Below are 18,608 nucleotides of genomic sequence, written 5' to 3'. Positions count from 1 at the left end.
GGTGTTGAGTGTGCTTGGTCTCCCACACCCTCCCTCACCTTATAGTGGTGATATCTTTTTCCCCTGTCCCTTGACATCACTCCCAGCATTGGGCTTCTTAATGTACAGCAGCCAACCTCCTCTCATTTTAGAGGAAAAGGGTGATGTGACCTCCTCAGATCCAGCTGGGGCTCCAGTGGGACAGCCTGTCCAGCTAATGCAAGAGGGTATGTATGTCAAATGCAAAGCCTCAGCCTATGTGCAGTCCAAGTAATTCTGACAGGGCTCTTTGTCTCTAACATCTTTGCTGTCTGGAGTTACAGCCTTTGAATATACTGCATGCAGCCTCTGAGGTGCACACCAATTATAATACAAATTTACCCCTACACTTTGTGTTAGAACTACTCTTGGTGATGCCAACATAAGCATTTCTATTCTAGTTCTATTATGTAAGAACATTTTCTCCACTGTTTTAATCATCACGTTTCATCTGAGCTAAAGAGCTGGACTAAAAGAAAGATGTTTCACTCACTGGAGATTACTGGTGCAAATCCAACTGGTTTAAAATAAAAGACTACCTGGTAGAAGTTATTGTATACCTGGTGAAGAGGAAGGTTATGTGCAGGCGTCCACACCACAAAACCTGTCCACACCTGGAATCTGGCTGTAGCCCTGTGGCAGTCTCAGATGAAAATCAAATGACAGAAGAGCATCAGAGACCACATCAATCTTTTATCCACCACAGGAAATCATGTTTGGGCTGTGAAGAACACGTGTGAGTACGGAAGGGCGGGAGTGCTGCTACTACCCCTGTCTGCACTGCGCATGGTCTGTGAACGAACTTAGGGCCTCTGTTCCCTGGGCTGTCGTGCAGGGCCTTTCACCAACACTAAATTCACATAAAAGTGCTGTAAAATTTTATTAGGGAAAAAAACACCCTTTAAACAGTTGGCTCACTTCTCTGCTGAAGGAAACCTTTCTCCTTGAACAGTCAAAAGTGCTCGGACCAAGACAAAAGTACGTTGGTAAAGTTTAGCAGAAACTGGCACCAAGCTAAACAGTAATTTCCACATGCCAAGTGTCACTAGCTCCTTACTTTGGTTATAAATCAGGTGTGCCCATGTATTTTTTAGACTGAAAACAATGGTCAGTGAGTTATGCCTGAGTTCATGTTTCACCCTCACACAGCCGAGACTAAGCCAAGACATTATATAGAACCATGTATTAAGTGAAACTGCTCTCAAGAGCTTATCAAATTAAACTAAACGGTGTTACATTGCTCAGTGTGGTTCTTTTTTTTTCCAGAGAAATAGTATGTGATTTTAACTATTATCGCTGAAAACAAAATGAAAACATCATCACTTTCTCTTTTATTTTCCACATTTCTATTACCATGTGGCAGGTGATGCGGCAGTAAAATGCCATAAAAAAAATTTACGAAGATGCATAAGTGCCTTTGGAACTTTGGCCCATTGGGCTTTTATGCCTAATTTCACATGTATTCAGTGTCTAAAAATATATTAAGGCAAATAGATAGATAAGGGTACTGAAGAGACCAAGGGTCTAATTCATACTTATTTATGCTGAAAATCTGTACGTGTCCTGTACAAATAGTACCAAAACAAAGTGAATTGCCCATGCACCTTTTTTATAAAAGTAAAGTGCTTCCATGTACTTTTACACTACGTATCTTTAAAAAGTTGCCTCCATGAATTAGATTCAAGAGGAGTATGCAGGATCTTGATACAACTTTAAGAACCCAAGCCAAAAATACAAAATTCAAATCCTCAAAACTTCTGCAAGTTTCCACAAGAGAAACCTCCTAGGAAAGTGAGTTTCAACACAAAGAAAGTACTCACAGTTTGATGTCTATCTCACATCTAAAGGCACTGACATTCCCAGACAAGGTTTTCTACCACCTACCTTCCCTTCAAGAGCTGGCATGTCAAATACACCCCAAGGACGTCTAATCTCAGACAAAGCATGGCCATTCCCTCATTCCAACCCTTCTTACCCCAGTCAGTAGTAGTAGTGGTAGTAGCAATATCACAAGTGTTTCCTTGGGATCAGGATCAAGTCACCTTTAGACTTCTGTATTTCTGTTTTCCATGTGAGCATCTTAGCCATCAAACTGCATCAAGCTGCCCTGTTCTGTAGAAGCCCATCAGAGACTCACCTCACCCTTCACACATAATTATGGATTTACAAGGTTACAGAAACACGTGTTCCTCTTCTCCAAGATGACTTTGGACAGGGGACAGAGGCAATTCAGTAACTGGCAAGGCATGATACTCATTTGACTGTCATGTTCCTAATGCTCCTTGGTATTTCTTCCCATGGATAATTAGAGTAGCTCTTCACTGTGCTCCGTAATTTTTCCCTTCACTTAGAGAATGTGGGGTTGTTAATGTGTATTCAATGTGTGGCAAGACACTTGGATGTTGGATCCTGCCTTGCAAATCCTTCTTGGTCAACCTCAGTTCAACTGTTTAAGGAACCAAAACTCTAGTTTTTGAGCCATTTATTACATTTGCCTTTAACTCAGTTAATCTGGTTTATCACTTTCAATAAATAGAATTCACATGTCCACGTACCTTTAGAAACTGAGGCCTCAGCTGATTTTGAAGCTGTGGATTAGGGTTCTAAATTATTAAGAATCCTTAGGAAATTTTATCAAATATGACTTCCCTCAATATTTGCAAAAGGCTAAAATAGCTAGAGATAAAAAACCTTAGACATCATTAAATATTGTAAGATCTCACTCTTGCCTCTCCACTGAAAACTGTAAAATAGATTATGTAATGTAAGAACAAACTATAATTGGATGAAGTGAGACTAAAAAATTGCAGGTTTATGTTCCCCCTAATATTAATTCTCTGCCAAAGCACTTCATTAAATCTCAGTTACAGGTCAGAGTAGCACCATGAAATAGTAGGATATGTTAAATAATTATGTACTAAGCATGGGTCTATGTTGCCTCACTTCACTTTGTGAAAAAGGTAAATGTGATTTTGTGAGGCAAAAATTCCATATCCACCAGACATTTATAGATCAGGAGAAGGAAATAGATTTGGCTGCAGGATCCCCTGGTGTTCTTCCTCCATAAAGTATTTTCTCAGGTTACCTATGAAATCAGTGAAGCAATGGTGCAGCTGTTGCTAAAACATGCAGTTAGAAAAAATTAAAATGAAGGGAAACATACACATTTCTTTCTTCTTAAATGAAAAAACATTTGATAATTCTTCTGTATTTTCAGTGATTTGACTGAAAAAAGTCAATTGAGCAGTGTAAGGCGACAAGGAAGCAGGGAATATCTGGGTCCATAAGGGCAAACATGATGCTTGACTCTTCCCTAATGCATGGAAGAGTCAGTGCCAAAGAAGGGTAGTCATACCATGCCATTTCAGTTTGTAGATCTAAGATATTCGACCTGGATCTGTGCTCTTGACAGAACAAAGGCTCCCAGATCAATGACACTTTTGGTTTCCACTCCGGCCAGTTTGTGTTGGCTTTGTGTTCCTGCTGCCCTTGCTAATACAGGGCATGTTCTACCACAGCAACGAGAGCAAGAACTGATTATTTTTTAAGTGAATAGGCTGGTTGGGTTTTTTCAGTAAACAGTTTGAAAGTTCAAACTACACTATCATCTAGAGTTTGTAAATTTTTTCTCTGATCTACTTTATTAAAATAAAATTGGTTGCATTATGTAGAGACAGTTTTATTCAGCTTTCCTGCTGCTGAACACTCAGACTGGATACCTTAATACATGCATAGTCGCAAATGAAGCTTAAAATGTGGTCCTTTACACTCAGCATAATTTGGAGGGAAAAGCATCCTAGACAGATGTCTACTCCATGGTTTATAAGAGTATGTGATACCATCCGCACTTTTCACAGCTAAACCCTTGAAAACTGGGAGATTGACAAAGGGACCCAAACGTGAAGAGCATTCATTAAAAGATGTAAATAGCCAAGATCCGTGCTGTTTTGTTTCAATCTTTTTTATCCTGTTGAAAACAGGAAAGCCTCCTGTCATGCAGGCTTAGGGATTTTCAGGGCCCAATAAAGGTTAGTGACATTTTCAATTCATGTTTGTTTTCATTCTTCTAATCATGAACCCTGTGTCAGCCTGAGAAACCAGCTGAGCTTAATCCATAACCTTTTACAAGTGAAACATTAACTCACAGCATGTTCTGTTGTCTTTTTAAAGCAATACAAAAGCAAAGGGAGGGAAAAAAAGAGCCACAGCATACATGATAAAACATAGCAGCCGCCAAATGTGAAGGTTACTTGAAAGCAGTTACAGTTGTGGACAATAGCATATTTTTAGGTCATTAAATTCATCATGTTCAGATGTCATAACCGCTGTTTTTTTCACAAGAGTATTCAAGACAGAAGAATAGAGGCAAAAACATAGGAAGAGCCAAGTAAAGACTATCTAGAATTTTATCCTACATTTTGATAAATATCCTGACACATTGCCATACCATCATTTTTGATTAGTATTAACTATGGAGAAAATATCCATCTAGTTTCTGCTCTTTCCTTCTACAGATTAACTCATCCCACTGGTTTGCCCTGCAAGTTTCACCAGTTGAGTGGACAATGCTTCAGGGGTTTATGGCAATACAGTGCAACAGGCTGAATTTTGTACAAGGGCAGACTGCTGGCCACATATGGCAATCTTCCTGTCCCACCGAGCATGTGGAATGGCACACACTGATCAAACCTGGAGAGAAGAACAGCTCTGACTACAAAGCACACAGGGTCAAGGAAGGCTAATTATTTCTCCAGCTTGTAAAAGCCATCATGGAGAAAACCTGACCTCCTGTGCCTCTGTTGGATAACGAATACAGTCACACGTGTATTAAGGAGGTTCTCAAGTTACAAACTTTTATGACCCAGAACAAGAAACCATGTTAATTCATAGAGAAAAATAAAGAAACAGCAGTCAGAAGCTATCTGAAAACAGAATAGTAAGACATAAATAAAAAGGTATCTGATTTAAAAAACAAAACAACCTAAGAAGAAAATGCAGCTCTCAGAAAAAGTTTTATTAAATTTGAACTAGTGTATGAACCACAGATAGTTCCTGTGGAAAAAAGAAACCTAAACATGGGCTTTGTGCAGTATTGCTGATATATCTGAGATTATAAAGAGATGTGAAATAAGGGAGATTTCACAGGATTTCTTTTCCTTACCTGACCACCTGTATTCAAAACATCTTTGGATTCTCTATTCCTGTGTGATTGGATTTGGAGAATAGGCTGAAAAATTATAGAGGAGAGGGAAGACAAGAAAGGGAGAAAAGAAATAACTAAAATGTAGGCAGAGAGATGTGTACAGATGAAGTAAAATCCTACAAGGGCCATTTCCTTAGCAAACCAGTCTAAAACATTCAGACACAGAGAAAGCTGACATGACATAGTGTCTTGGGGTGACTTTATGATGTGTATCCCATATCGCTGCCTATGCCCAGAAATTAATTATTGGCCTTTCTATGCCTCTGAACTGAGCCTGAGAGGGGGAAGAAAAAACTGAGCAAAACTTTCTCAAAGCAGTTTGCAACTTGTTCAAGGTCACATTAAGATAGCAGGTTTTTTTTTCCAGCTGGGGCAGGGGAGCGAGGAAGCACCCGGCTTGCAGCTTTTCCAGTCAGCTTTTGGCCAGTTTTTTCCAGTTTCTTGTTCTCCGGAGAGAGGCTGAGAGTTGAACTTTTCCTTCTCTGGAATTTCGGATTTTCTCCCTTTTCTACTGGACTGCCTGATTGCTGTAACATCAGAGCACATTGGGAGGATTTTCCACCGGGCACAGAGGGCCTGGCCCTGGGCCAAGCCCCAGCTCTGAGACCAAAGGGAGGACTCGAACACTTTCCCAGGTTTTTCCTCTACAGCGAAAGATTTTACCATTTAACATTATTTTCCTTTCCCGTGTGTTTGTTAAATAAATAGTTTTATCTTCTTCACTTTCCTTCGAGGAAAATTTTTTTTTTTTCCCAAACCTGGTGGGGGGAGGGGTGGTTGTACCTTCTCTCAGAGGATATATATTTCTAAATTTGGCCAAACCGGAACACATAGACAAAAAATAGAAGGATGCTACTGCACTGATGATGCACCAGGACCTGATGCTGTTTCCCTGCCCAGGTTGCCTGACCACAACATTTTGACAGTACCTATGTGCCTGCTGGCCACCACAGCATTGAGACTTCCTCGTTTAGCTCAAGACTAAGAACACTAAAAACGTTGAATGTGAGGCTCACAGAAACAGCAAAGTAATTCATTACCTGCTGCATGTTGCTCTCCTGTGCAGCAAAAAATTTGGCATGGAGAGCAGGACCCATCACCTGCATGCAAATCAGCAGGGAAATCAGTCACTGTATCTGCCAAATGCTTTTCCCTCTGGTTTGTCAGACAAAATTACTGGTTAGACTGGGGGCACACAGCCACAGTCCAGCCCTCTTTTCAGGAGCAGAGCACAGAGAGAGACCAGAGTTCCAAGTCCTGCTTAATTACCTGGCCTGCTCCTGGGGCAACATAACTAATTATCAAGGACATAGTGTAGCATTACCATCAAATCCAGAATAAGTAAAAAGAGGCTTGGGAAGATTAAAAAGGCTTTTATGGCTAGGGAAGTACACATGAAAGAAAGCCTATTAACAGATGAGGGGGATGAAATTAATTGCAACTCAAAAATAGGTAAGATAATAGTCTTGCTAAGTGGAAAATAGAATGAAAAAAATGAACTGAAAGGTCCACCAAAAACAACCATTGGTAATCCCATGTAAGACTCTACAATTTAAATATTTTCTTATACATTTTAAATTTGCAATTTAAATTTACAATTTAAATTTACAATTTAATTATTGATACAATTTAAATATTTCATTTATCTTTATGTATTATGAGAATTAGCTAACAAATTTATTCACTCACTGATTATTATAACTTCAGAAATACATCTGCATATTCAAGCATGACCTGTGATGATGTTGTAGCAGTTTCCAGATGCTTCTCTAGTTTGACTCATATCTTTGTGATCTCATCAATCCATCCATCATCTATCTGATCTTCATGTTGACTAGCCTTCCCTATGTTATTACCCCCTTAGTGCTGCCCTAATTTCTTTCCTGAATGTTTTTCCATTCATACAAGGTTTAAATAAGATTGTCAGCTAGTTTTTGAGAGTCCCTTTTTCTTTGACTGTATTTCTACTACTGAAGACCATTTATCTTTAGGTCTTATGTCAGTGTATGTGCTTGTTTTTTTCAACATATCTAGGACCATTCATGTCCCTGGTTAGTTGCCCAGTCTCACTTCCAGAACTGTATTGCATCTGTCACTGCAGACAGATCATGCTGTTAATGTATCACAGATCAGTTAAGACAGCCACACCACTGGAAACTCCTGGTCCTTCCATCTTTAAATATCCTTTCTCAGGAGGTTCAAAATAAACTTCATATTCCTGTTGAAATGGCATTTTTTGATGCCCAGTCCAATGGAATCATTCCTTCTCATTTGTTCTTCACACCGTGGTTGGATACTGATGATAGAGGCCTGTGGTGAGAGCTCAGTGGCATGCTGTTGAATCTGCCAGCATCCCCCTAAACTTTTGAGATAAGAGGTGTCAAGCGCCTTGTAAACAATAAATAAAATATGTAGTTAGTGGGTGATTATGTTTTTTCAGTGATGTGGTTTCAGCACTGTGTATGATTTAGGTGCCTTCCCCTCCTCTGACAGAAGCTTTCTGTAGCATGGTGATATTCCCAGCATTTGCTTCCTGTGATTGTATAATCACAAGGAGATGAATTTTTCTTGAAAGGGATATCAGTAAGATGGCTCAGCTATAACATTCTCACATCAAATTCGTTGTCATGGATAAAAAAAAATTCCCTTCATCCAGTCACAAATGGCCAATTCAAACATTCATACACAGTCACAGATTTTCACAGGATCAGCATGAAAGCCATCAGCCAAATTTTGCAGTTTGGCTGGGGCATTCTCCCTCTATAATGCTTTCCTGAGCTGCAGTTTCAGATAAGCACATATCACAAGTAGTAGTAGCACCTTGGTAGTACCTATGAGCTGTGCGGCCCTGACTTTTTTCTGTGTTTCTTTTGTCTTAGACTGTGAGTAGCTCTACAGGTTGGCAAAGTGAACACTGCATAAGGGCTAACTATTACCTGTGGTAAGTCAGGCCACACAGACCTTTTTAACATTATTTCCTCTCTTTGCTTCTGAAGTTGCACACATTTGGTCTCTCCTGTTTTGCCAGCCTTGGAGTTTATCTGCTCACTTCCTTCTATGGTTCGAGTCCTTTAACTGCTCTCTTTGTGTGAGCTTATTTTACCATGTCTCACCAGCTCAAACACTGCATGATAGCACGGTCCAAAGGCCTTAGAGCAGAAAGTGGGCATTACAGACAACATTTCACTGTATCACAAAGTTTTCACCTTTGAATCTTTCACAATGCTCACACTCAGTCTGGACATCAAGTTCTTTCACTTTTTAAACTTATAAAAGTCACTGTCTGTTTAACATTCAATTTCTGGCCCTGGTTGGGTTTTTTTATTTTATCAGATTATGCTTCTAGGGTGTTAACTGAGGAGGGATTGTCAGCGATCAGTTTATCAGAACCATTATAATCAACTAAATGCCTTTCTGCCTTACTGCATGAACCCAGATCAAAGTTCTCTACTAATTTTGAGAATTCATATTGTTAATAATCCCAAGTCCTGTTACAGGAGTGACTGGTGGATTTACTTGTCTTTTAATGGGCTTCTCTTGGTCCCGAGAATTAGATCACAGAATCACAAAGACTGAGTGTGAGGAGGTGAAACAGCGATACAGAGCAAAGCAGAAATTTCAGAGGCTGGAAGCTCAGAAGTGGGTGATGTTAGGCTCTAGTTCCAGTTGAACTCCTGAATACCAGGGCTGAAGGACTGATGATCCCAGTGTTTCCCTCAGCCTCAATGGGAGCTACTGTATTCTCAGCATCTCTCTGAAAACCTAACCCTCATCATTCAGTCCCCATGTCATTTAGTTGTTTGCAAACAACTTTGGAACACATTTGGAAGCCTTGCCTCAGAGCGAGTGGAAGGAACAGGACTAAGCAAGGAGAGAGAAAGCAGTGTTGGGCACTATGACATTGTTACTGATTACACAATACAGATGTTCAGTTGTAGTAGTTTCCAAAGGATAAAACAAAAGGCTCAACACCTGGAGTGCTCAAGCCAGCACGTCTCACTCACCACATCTGCTCTAACCAACAGCTATGCCAAAGTTAGCAATAGTCTTTAATGGCTTATCACTACTATTTGTTCACTGTCTCCACCTCCCAGAGGGCTACCCCCTTTGCCAGATGCAAATTTTGATAATTAAAACAAAGCCCCCAATACCAGTGCCCTGAGTACAGAACCACGTGTTTCAGGCTGTGCATTAGGCAGAACTTGAAGCAAACTGAGCCCAAAGTCATGAGGCTCTCTCCCTAGTTAGCAGGAGGTGGGGGTTGAAGCCAATGGGTATCCTTGATCTTTAGCATACCATTTATTTCATTACATCTAATTTGGTTGATATTATCAACATTATTACACTGATAGTTGTTTCAACTCAGACTAATTTAATTGATAGAATTCTGTGTCCTTGCTATTATATGAGACAATTAACTCTCATTAGTTCACATTTCACTCATTTTCCACTGACTGATTGCACTACATACTGATACTTGCTATCAATATGTAATGCAATCAGTCAGAGGAAATGTTGGTATAGTATTTCTAAAAACTATCACACTTATCATTCTGATTGTCTTCAAAGTACCAATATTTTCCTATAACTTAATGGTTTCATAATGCAATGTTTTGTATTAATAACAATCTTTTTAAGGTCACACAGTTAATCACATACTGATTAAACAGTAGTTAACTAATGAGGGTGACAACTTATTAATAAATTGCAGATGATATATTTCCGTTATTCAGTGTAACCTTTAAAGAGCAGAGCTTAGACTGAGGGTTGACTTAAAGATGTTTTGCCTCTCTTTTCTTGTATCTTCCTGAGGTTTCTTTTCCTGAATTCTAGGCATTTTTGTATGCTATTGTCACAGTCCTGCTGTAACCATATGGACACCTTTAGCAAAGCAAGGACATGCAGCTGATTCTTTGATACAATGGTGAAGAGGTTACTCGAATTGTACTACTGGTAATTTGTCCTTCAAGCACCTACAGCAGGGAGTCTATAATGGTAAGGACTGAAGAACAGAGGTCTATCAGATTATTACATCAGAAATGCTAAAGATTCAAAGGAAAGAAAAGGGCAAAAGGTAAAACCAACTTAATATAATCCACTGAGCTTTCAGTGAAGTCCATCTGAAAATGCACTAATAATTTACTCAAAAAATTGCATACCTAATTTTCTCTTCTTAAGCATTTGTATACCACTACTCCCTGGTGTGAATTTGTAGCTGTGTTTATAAATAATAAACTTCCAGTCCTTACATTTCTATGAAGTTTAAAATTCCTCAATATGCTATAAAGCATAGATCATTCTGTGAAAAATAGTAGTCCAACATTCTTCAATATCTAATTTGTAAATCTCATCTATTCAATATCAAACACATTTAATCAGCTCTACAGTGAATCTGAAATGGACTCTTAATCTTGAAAAGTTAACAACATAATAAAGCATAAAATAAATGGTTTGCAGTTGGGGACTTTAAAAATTCCCTACAAACATATTTTAAAGAGTAAATCCAAATTAGTCTTGCAATGCTAAATTTGATGCTAAATAATGACAGAGGATATTTAAATACCATAGTTACTATAATAATCTCTGTTTGAATCATGGCTTCCATGAACTGGGCTAAGCCTTTAGACAGAAACTAATTGCTACAAACACTAATTTTCAAGTCCCTTTTGTTTCCTATTGCAGGCACCTCTGGATGCAAAAGGTACCCAATTAGCAGAATTCATGGTTCTGATTGTGCATTGTGGGACTAGTATAAACACTGCTGATTACTATTCCACTATAATGGTTGATTTTTATTTATTTTTTTTCTGATTGCTTAATAAGGCCATCTATTCTGCATCAGACACTGGCAAGGCTGCTGGTGAAATCAGTTAGGTCACTTTTTCTGGTCATAGTAGCAGGAGGAGCCTTGTGATGGTAAGAGATGACTAAAGGCATAATTACAGGCTATTTAACTACATCTGTTTCCCCACTTAACATTGTCTGCTCAAGTTAGTTGCAGTTAAATAAATAAAAAGGAAAATAATGGTGAAGACACTAAAAATTACTATTACATGGGTAAAACTCTAGGGTTTGTTATAATTACAGAAAACAGAGTTTGCCATGATTTTTAAAAGGCACTAATTTATATTAGATGGTTTCTATACACATGCACTATGGCTGGTTGCTGCTGCTTTTACAGCCTATGTTATTTAAGTACCTATTTTTTCACAGGAATTAGTTGAAACTAGAAAAAAATTAAGATGACTATTCTTTATTGAATTTTGCTGTATGTCCTCATTCAGTATAATTACATGACAAGACTCCTTGTGATTTTGTGGTTAAGAACAAATATCCAGAACACCACCAGTTCCTGCCAATGACAATGGGAAGAGCAGAGAGCTCTGGGTACCTCCATTTGTTTCTCTAGTCATACAGGGATACTGTTTTCACCCTTTTATTTATAAAGGTAGATCATATGTTGTCATTTCTGAATATATTGCTGCTTCATGATGAAAAATAACACATAAATAAGTGCTGTCAAAGCCCATCTTGCACATGGACATATAGCCAAACCATTTAGAGCAGCAACAAGTCTAGCTAACATCAGGACGCATGTTCTGTAAGTTCCCTGCACTCTTTTGTTCTGTGTAGATAAATGACATAATGTAATCAAAATATCCACTGTAACACTGTGACATTGACAGAACAAAGGAGATAGCTTGGTTGGTGGTTGTAAAACTAAGATACTCAAATATCAGAGCAAATATTGAGCTTCTTCATATCAGTTGCTAACAACAGGCAGATTTTTAGTTACCACCAGTGCAAAACCCACCGAGAACAGTGAAGTTTTGTCAAAATAAGGCAGGTGTCCTTACATGCTCATACTAGGAGTCCTAGCACAAGATCATCAAATACTTTAAAATACATTTAAGGCAATAGAATTAGCCAGTCTATGTCAGATAGGATTATGGCCCTATTTCTTTTATTTGGGTGGGTTTTGGTGGTTTTTGGTTGGTCGGTTTGTTCGGTTTTGTGGTTTGGTTTGGTTTCAGGATTTTTGGCAGGCCAGTGGAAATAATGTGGGGTATAGTAGGAAAAGTAGTAGGTTGTTTTCTTCAGGTTTCCAAATGCTCACTTGCTCTGGGACCTGGTTTTGCTGGATATGGTGGAGGGGAATGATGAAGCTCTGCATCCTCAGTTATACACTAGCACTACACGAGACCAAAAAGAGTTAGGAATCAGATACTCTAAAAGCAAAAATGCAGTAGTAGGAAAGAAGGAGTAAATAAGTGGTACAATCCTAATTTCTCAAGTGTGTCAGAAAAGAACGTCCTTTCAGAGCTGAACATTGCACGATCAGATGCAGGAGATGGCATAAAAAGCAGTGGCACTGGAGGGCTCTGCTGCCAAGGAACCATCACCACACCTCGGGTGCAGTGCAGGCAGAACCTGTTGGTTCTCTTAAATCTGTAGAGGCTGCTGTTAACACAGGGTATTCCTATTGTGCAAAATGATCTTTGCTTGGAGATACTTTCTTGGAAACAAGTAGTTATGACAATGCACATCCCTACTGTGCATGCACATTTGTACACATGCACTCCCCAATGCATATACATAAGATCAGAAGTATGATCATGGAGGATTGAGACATTCACTATTCTGCACACTGTAGAAGCATCTGTACTTCAATTACACTGCCTCTTCCTGGGATTAGACTTCTCATTTTCATCAGATTCTCACTCAAGGCAATACATTCAACACTGACCTTATTCTTATCTATTTCCACCATTTGGATAAAGCAAATGAGAGCACTGTTCCTGTTACCATTATAGCCCCATTTCATTATTTTGTTTTCCCCTAATGCAACAACTACCCTTCTAGCACATCTTACTCTTGGCTCCCTCCTCTACATGCTGTCTAACTGCACGCAGCTAAGACAATGTTTCTCCTGTACTGTTCACTCCCTCGCTTTGTTAAAATCCAAAGCCTTGCTCTTTAATTGAAGGCTACATAACAACTTCACTCTGACCTCTTCTGCACTAGCCAGTCAGACTTTTTAAAACATTTCTTGCGAAAGAGTGGATTCATTCTTTAACCATTTGTAGTGAGCTGTAACTAAACAGGTTTCCATAGCACCATTTACCCCCGGTAATTTTGGATGTTGAAGTTCCCAGTGTCACAACATCCCTTCTGAGCAAAAATAAAAAAAAGCATTAAGAAAAAGAAACATGAATATGATACAAATAACTATGAGCTACCTGTACTATCAACTGAATTTCTTAACAACTTTCAGGATAGTCTGAAGTGCCTTGTGTGGTGCCTTGTGTGAACAGCCAATGCGCTCAAACCCTGCCCATCATATGTCATTTTTATTAAGAGATGGTCAGTCCATTTGCTCCAGTTCTCATATTTCAGGCACCTATCATTATCGTTTACCCCTGGCCTTCTTTTTTAGCAGATCCTTGCTAACCTTCTTCTCATGAATCAGTTTTGGGGACAGTGCAGCTTCTCCATCTGGAGTACAGCAACTCTACAACATTCTGCTAAGCATGGGCACTGTGGAGACAGGCAGCATCACACTCACACACAGATGGTGGACCAAGGAGTGAGTAGGCATTCACTGTCAGGAAAGAGAAGGAGGGCTACAGCCATAAAATGGTCTCATACACTGTGTATATGTTCAAATTTCATTACAAAATCATCATGAAATGGTTCTGCAGCTCATGTCTCCCATATTGCCAGGTTCAGGATGACTCCACTGCTGATGTAGTGGTAATATGCTGTAATTTAATCAGTCACAAACACGGTAGGCAATCTGTGTCTGGGAACTATTTAAAATACAGTTCTATTCACCATTTTCCCTGGGTCAGTAGGCTGAGAATGGTCAGGAGCACCAAATACCTATCTGAGACTGCACAGCCCTGCCAGCTGCTTGACTTCCTGCCCAAAATAGTGTGACTTGCTGGCAGGCAATTGACCTGTAGATGACAGTGGACAATACATTTGAGATACATAATCACTCCCCTAGCTGGAGATTTTCCTAATAAATTTATTTCAGGGAAATTAGGGCTAAAAAAGTCTTTTTCAAATTTACAGAAGCAGATGTATAATCACTTTGGTCCAAACTCCAATTTTCTGTTACAAAGATCAAGAAATTTTCTGTGAATTTACCTGCTTTTTTTGCAGATACAACAGCTCAACAGCTTTGTGTATGTTACTATTCATTTCCCATATAAAATATTCTAAACCCATTCTCATATATTTGTTAATCCTTCACACTCACACCATTTTTCTTTCATTCAACTTATTTTTAAAATTACTATTACTAGTTATCATCTTAATGTTTTTCAATATATGCTTGCCTAGTTTGCTAACATGGTAGAGAGGGCAGGAAACTGTGACCTCAGCTATTTTGTACTAATAAACATGAGGAGTGTTTCTGGCTGTTACCAGGTGAGTTTTATAATAGACAAGGCAGTGTTGGTTGGTTAGGTTTGGGGGAAGAAGAAAAGATGCTCCCAGTTTTTTTGAAGTACATTAATAGTAACAAATTTACCTGGCCTTTACCACCTTCAGTCGTTGCAACACTTACTCAGATGGTGAATGTGTTCACAGCTGAGTCAAAAGTATCTCAGTTCTTTGGAGATGTGCTTTTAGTAATGATTACTGGGTTTTGGAAATGAATTTATCACTTTTTGAAGCGTTTGATGCTGAATCACCTGCTTACTGCTGAGATAAAAAAATAACTGCATCTCGTTCACAGGACCTTTCTTCACCATCTGTATCTGAAATACAAAATAAGAGAATGTTTCCTCACTTATCCCCTACTCAGCAATACCCACAAACACTAAAATTATCAGTTTCCACCCTCATTTAAAAATATCAGATTTCCTCTCTGTACTACCATGCCCACAGCATCTGTCCCTGGTATTACTGTAGACATTTATCTCTCTGACCTTCATCTCTCCTTTTCATTATTGCTTGCAGCATCCTCCATTTTATGTCACCCTGTACCTTCTCTCTTCCAGCCCTGTTGGATGTTTGGCATTTTCTTATGACGATTTAAGGATTTCTAAACAAGCAAACAAACAGTTGCTAAACAAGGTTTCTTTCACACCCATGTGATGAGAAGCAGGAATATAGGATACTACCTTTGCTGCTGTTTAATGTTGCTTTGTTTAATTTGTTTTGTGCTGATTCATGTGTCTCTAGGATGTGAGTCACTTTTGCTGTTATACTCTGTCTTCAAGCTGAAGTCTCCATTCCTCTTCCAGACAGGCTGGTCTCTCTCATAAGCCTTTCCTGAAAGTACCACTTCTATAAATACAGAATAATACAACACCTTTACTCAGAGATGCTCACATAGCCAGTAACTTGAACTCAGCCATAATGTACAAGCAGTAAAGATGATTATATAGAATTAATAAAGGCACAAAAATATCTCATGTGATTCCCACTGATCATAAATCCTTATTTTATTAAGCATTTTAAGATTGAATACTCAGAAAAAGTTTAGATACCTAACAACAAAATATTTTAAAGTAAGATACATTTTTTGGCTTCATATGTTGTCTAAGTAAATTTTAATAAACCTATGTAAAAATTATTAAACAACAGACAAAGAGTGAATAACATTTTAAAATTAAAGTATGAATTATTATTAATACAGGTCTCAATTTCAAACTATGTATTTTACAAGAGAAGAGTTTGGATACAGTTTTTTATTTCCTGTATAGTTTTTTATTTCCTGTGTTATTTAAATCTATTTGAATCTACTCGCTATGCCAAGCAGTGTTACCAAGCAATCAAAATCTGGAAGCATACAAGTGTAATTGAGGACAAAACATATAGATCCTGTATTTTGAAAAGTATGTTACCCTTTTGTGTCAAAAATATTATCCAGCAACTTTGTTCCAACTGGATGTCTACCAAAAAAATAAGACAAGTTGAAAATCAGTGGAGTTAAACCCCTTGGAGAGATGTAATACTGTGAGTATAATTGAAATGTTAATAATTATGCTCATGCTGATAATTACCAAGGATAGTTTGGTATAGTAGTTACAGAGCTCACCTTTCACCTCTGGGTCTTGGATTTGATTTCTACCTGGGACTGTATGAACAGAGTTCAATTATCTCCATCGGCCTTTTAGTGGAAGAATTTTCCACCCCTTTCACACTTCAAAAGTAAACAAGAATAAAAATAGAGATGGACAGAAAAAACATTTTATTCTCCCCATCAGCTAATTAGTATGAAGTTTGGGGCGTTATTTTTAATTAAATTTGACAGGAAGTATAATACAATTTAGACCATTGGAAAAGACACAAAACGACTGAAAAAATGCAAACTGAAAACAAAGCTTTACTCCTTCCTCTACCATTTCTTTTAGTATTTTGAGTATAACATACAAAAATTACTGTAGTGTCATAATGTAAAGATAAAACAACTCGTTGCTGTGCAACAGCCTCATAGCTATGAATCCAACCTTATCAACATGACACAAACACTGTAGCCCAACACTTATCCTACTCAAACACATAATGAGAAAAGGAAATAAATTACAATTTATGCACAGGATTAACAGCAGAAGTACAAAAAAATACATCAACAAACTCAGTGTTTTGATGCTGGATTTTGTGCCGGTTTGAGACAAATTCAGAAGAATGTCCAAATTTGGACGTCCTCTGATAGAAGGCGGGTTACAGCCACTCCTCTCCCACCAGGTTAGGGGGAAAAAAATTTTCCTCAGAGGAAAGTGAAAGAGAAAAAAACCTATTTATTTAACAAACACACGGGAACAGAATAATAATTCTGAATAATAAAACCTCTCGCAGTGGAGAGAAACCAGGGAAGATTTTAGAGTCCTTCTGTGGGAGTGCTCTTTCTCCTTGTCTTTGGAGCTGGGTTGGCATGGGCCCTCCAGGGCCTCAATGGGAATTTCTCCCGGTATGTTCTATGTTGTTGAAACAGTCCAGAAGAGAGGAAAGGAAAAGACGAAGTCCCAGGAAAAGAAGAGTTTAACTCTCCACCTCTCTCCAGAGAAACAGAGCTGAAAGCTGGCTGAAAAGCAGCAAAGGGCTCCGCTCTGGCTGCCGCAGCACAAGAATGCGCAGGAGTAGTGACCTTGGAGCACAAAACTGCTTTGAAAAGTTTGTCTGGCTTTTTTTTTTTTTTTCTCCTCTCACACCCAGCTTTAAAGACACAGAAAGGCACAGAAGAGCTGAAAGCTGGCTGAAAAGCAGCAAAGGGCTCCGCTCTGGCTGCCGCAGCACAAGAATGCGCAGGAGTAGTGACCTTGGAGCACAAAACTGCTTTGAAAAGTTTGTCTGGCTTTTTTTTTTTTTTTCTCCTCTCACACCCAGCTTTAAAGACACAGAAAGGCACAGAAATCATGTCTGGGCATAGAGCAGTGATAGGGGATATCACATCATAAAGTCACCCCAAGACAGTTTTAATTAGCCCAATTGCCTCCATCTACCTGCCACATATAGCAGGAAAAGAGTAGTTATTGCTAGATTATGTAGGGATCTAGGCACATGGGTCTCTAACTTAAAGGTTTCAGAGATTATTTATAGAGTTCCACTCAGCAGTGCATCTCTTCTACACCGTGAAAATAAGAACTGGGCAATACCTGAAGCCCTAATGCAAAGTTATGAGGCAGTATGCAGTTGGGAATTTAGGAAACAGTGAAGCTTGTCTTATCATGAAAAGTGAAATCTCAGAGAGTCCTGCAGTGATAGGCAAAAATTAAGATATAAAGATCAAATTTTAACAGCAATCATTGTTTATGAGACACTGCAATTAGTTTCCATCAGTTACATACCATTTACTATGGTAAACATTGATTTAATCTGTGAGTTGTGCAAGTCTGAAAAAAAACCCCAGCTATTTCTGGTACAGGGCAGGATGCCATTGGCCTTCTTGGCCACCTGGGCACACCCTGGCTCATGTTCAGCTGCTGTCAACCAGCACCCCCAGGTTCCTTTTCTGCTTTCCAGTCTGTAGCACTGGCTGGGGTTGTTGCAACCCAAGGGCAGTACATAACACTTTGCCTTATTGAACCTCATACAACTGGCCTCGGCCCATTGATCCAACCTGTCCAGATCTCTCTGCAGAGAGATCCTACCCTCCAGCAGGTCAACACTTCCACCCAATTTGGTGTCATCTGCAAACTGACTAAGGGTGCACTTGACCCCCTCAACCAGATGAAGATACGGAAAAGGGTTGAACACAAGACTGAGCCCTGGGGAACGCCAGTAGCAATTGTGAGCCAAGTGGATTTAACTCCATTTGACACCACTCTTTGGCATCACCCATTCTGACAGTTCTATACCCAGCAAACAATGCACCTGTTCAAGCTATGAGCAGACAATTTCTCTATGAGGATGCTGTGGGTAACAGTGTCAA

At 39.0% G+C, this 18,608-nt stretch overlaps 1 long non-coding RNA gene across 1 annotated transcript in view; it reads right to left on the bottom strand.

The window, feature by feature from the left end:
* LOC108448602 overlaps positions 1-18,608 on the bottom strand; it is a 46,309-nt gene that overhangs the window by 14,208 nt on the left and 13,493 nt on the right. The window contains exons 2-4 of the long non-coding RNA XR_001864559.1: positions 15,355-15,520; positions 15,160-15,275; positions 14,923-14,988 (exon numbers count right to left, since the gene is read on the bottom strand). This is a non-coding gene — a long non-coding RNA (uncharacterized LOC108448602). The remainder of the gene's footprint in view (positions 1-14,922; positions 14,989-15,159; positions 15,276-15,354; positions 15,521-18,608) is intronic.

The sequence above is a fragment of the Corvus brachyrhynchos genome, unplaced genomic scaffold (genome assembly GCF_000691975.1).
Source record: "Corvus brachyrhynchos isolate BGI_N302 unplaced genomic scaffold, ASM69197v1 scaffold115, whole genome shotgun sequence".
NCBI lineage: Eukaryota > Metazoa > Chordata > Aves > Passeriformes > Corvidae > Corvus > Corvus brachyrhynchos.
This window is presented reverse-complemented; position numbering and strand designations above follow the sequence as displayed.